The following is a 2,368-nucleotide window of genomic DNA, read 5'->3' as shown; positions in this document are numbered from 1 at the left end:
ACTAAGATCTCCAAAAGTCTCTCAATAATGAACAAAGTAAAACCATACCTAGACGTGAATGCTCTCCGTACTTTGTATTGCACGCTGGTGCTTCCATACTTTACATACTGCATTGAAGTGTGGGGGAATACTTATCAGAACACAATAAATCCATTAAGCATATTACAGAAACGAGCAGTACGGATCATTCACAAGGTCGGATTTCGGGATCATACTCATAACTTATTTTTTCAGTCAAAGTTGCTTAAATTTATGGACCTTGTGAAATACAACACTCTGGTAGTTCTGTTCAAGGCATTTAACAAATCATTACCCATTAACCTGCAACGTTTTTCTACTGTTCGAGCAGCTGCTCATGATTTGAGAGGATTTGGAGTTTTTAAACTTCCTCAAGTTCGAACCACACTCAAAAGTTTTTGTTTGTCCGTACGTGGGGTTAAACTTTGGAACAGTCTGGATACACACCACAAGCAATGTCAAGGTATTCATCAATTTAAGCTAGTATATAGACAGCTGGTTTACTCACAATATTCAAACAGAGGGTCTTGAAGGTATTTATTGTTCCATTACCATTGTTGGTATATGTTTGTTACCATTGCTGGTATTGTTTGTCTATTATTAATGTTGGCATGACTGTCTAAACTGTCATGTTACCTGTGGTAACACTATAATGGAGAAAAAATAATAATAATAATAATACATAAAAAATATATATATACATATATATAATTTTGTAAATTTGCTAGTTTCGTCCGACATTTTGTTGTATTTTTCGAAATCATGCAGTGTATATAGTTGTTGTTAATATGACTTGGAGCTTGAAATAGAGGAGCTCACTATGTTTATGTTATGAGAAATGGGGGTGGGATTAAATACGTTTTCTTCTTCCCACTCCCTTTCAGGCTGAATTGGCATTTTACTTATCGTTTAAATGTGGCTCGTGCGATGTGGCATGGGTCGTTTTGTTTTGTGTGCTTTGTGTCATTGCCTGAAATAAATACATACCTAACCTAACCTAACCTAAATAACAAATGCTTTTTTTCACAGGGAAAGGACGCCCCACTTTAGCAGGGCATAAAAAATTGGCTTCAACTCTCGTTGTTCCACTCCACGGAAATCGTTAGTAAAAGGCGAAAGATTTATACGATCTGAAGTGAAGCAAGAGCGATCTACCTTCTCATTGAAAGTCAGACCGACCACATTTCTGACAACAAGACTTTCAGTCCTGGTTCATCTCAGAATATCACCCACACTGATTTCCAGTCAGCATGCAACAGTCATTGGTTTTACACAAGGCAGAAGGAGGGTGCACCGTCCCTGGCAGCACTGCAATACCAGGTCAATGCGCAGAGCGAGTGAGGCAAGCCCCTTTCTTAGCTCCCAGTTCTAAAAATCTGCTTAATATGGTATCCTCTAATAGAGGACATATCAGATGTTAAACTGATAAGAACAGATACTACACTTGATCTTAGCCAAAAGGCCGAGAAGCGATGAGCCCGGCTCGTTTGGCGCAGGTGCCAACTGCCTGAAACCTATCCCTCAGGTCGTGGTGCAGACACATGCTGACTATAGTAAAAGCTGCTGATTCAAACTCGGCTTGTGGTCCAAAGCTCACATTGACTATATTATCTCATGTTCATTTTCTAACCGCTTAATCCGCTGTCGGGTCGCGGGCCAAGCTGGAGCCAATCCCAGCAGTCAATGGGCGAGAGGCGGGGGACACCCTGGACAAGCCGCCAGTTCACCGCAGGGCAACACAGAGACAGACAACCAGCCACACACACACTCACACCTACGGGCAATTTAGCGTCACCAATCAGCCTAAGTTGCATGTCTTTGGTGGTGGGAGGAAGCCGGAGAACCCGGAGAGAACCCACGCAGACACGGGGAGAACATGCAAACTCCTCACAGAACGGCCACAAGCTGGAGACGAACCTGCGACCGTCTTGCTGTGAGGCAACAGTGCTTACCACCGCGCCACCGAGCCGCCCACATTGACTATATTATATTTATTTATTTATTTCGACCACGTAAACAACAAAGAATACTAGAAAGACAATCAGAGACTGCAGACCCCGCCTCCAAAAGACTCTTCAATCTTGTGAGACAGTAAACAGGGCTTCTGGATCAGAAGGGCCAAACCTGCTCTAGCTTGCTGCTCCGGAACGTACTACAAGACTCCTTCTGGACTCTTTTTCCCATCATGCCATTCGTGTCCCTCCCTCGTAAAGTGGCAGTTTACAGCACAGGCACGAATCCAGATGTAAAAATAATTCTAGAATCTGGATCCAGATCCGGATCAACGGCATTCTCGGGGGAGGACCGAGCCACGGACAGAACCTTGCCTGTGTAAAAATTTCAAGTCGAT

The 2,368-nt window shown here is 43.1% G+C and overlaps 2 non-coding genes across 2 annotated transcripts; both read right to left on the bottom strand.

Moving 5' to 3' along the window:
• Positions 1-1,055: 1,055 nt before the first annotated feature.
• On the bottom strand, positions 1,056-1,167 carry LOC137912467 (U5 spliceosomal RNA). Its single transcript, XR_011106324.1, has one exon. It is a non-coding gene; the product is annotated as a U5 spliceosomal RNA (small nuclear RNA).
• Positions 1,168-1,301: 134 nt separating this feature from the next.
• LOC137912348 (U2 spliceosomal RNA) lies at positions 1,302-1,492 on the bottom strand. The gene has a single exon (XR_011106224.1). It is a non-coding gene; the product is annotated as a U2 spliceosomal RNA (small nuclear RNA).
• Positions 1,493-2,368: the final 876 nt, after the last annotated feature.

The sequence above is a fragment of the Brachionichthys hirsutus genome, unplaced genomic scaffold, assembly GCF_040956055.1.
Source record: "Brachionichthys hirsutus isolate HB-005 unplaced genomic scaffold, CSIRO-AGI_Bhir_v1 contig_1145, whole genome shotgun sequence".
In the NCBI taxonomy this organism is placed as follows: domain Eukaryota; kingdom Metazoa; phylum Chordata; class Actinopteri; order Lophiiformes; family Brachionichthyidae; genus Brachionichthys; species Brachionichthys hirsutus.
This window is presented reverse-complemented; position numbering and strand designations above follow the sequence as displayed.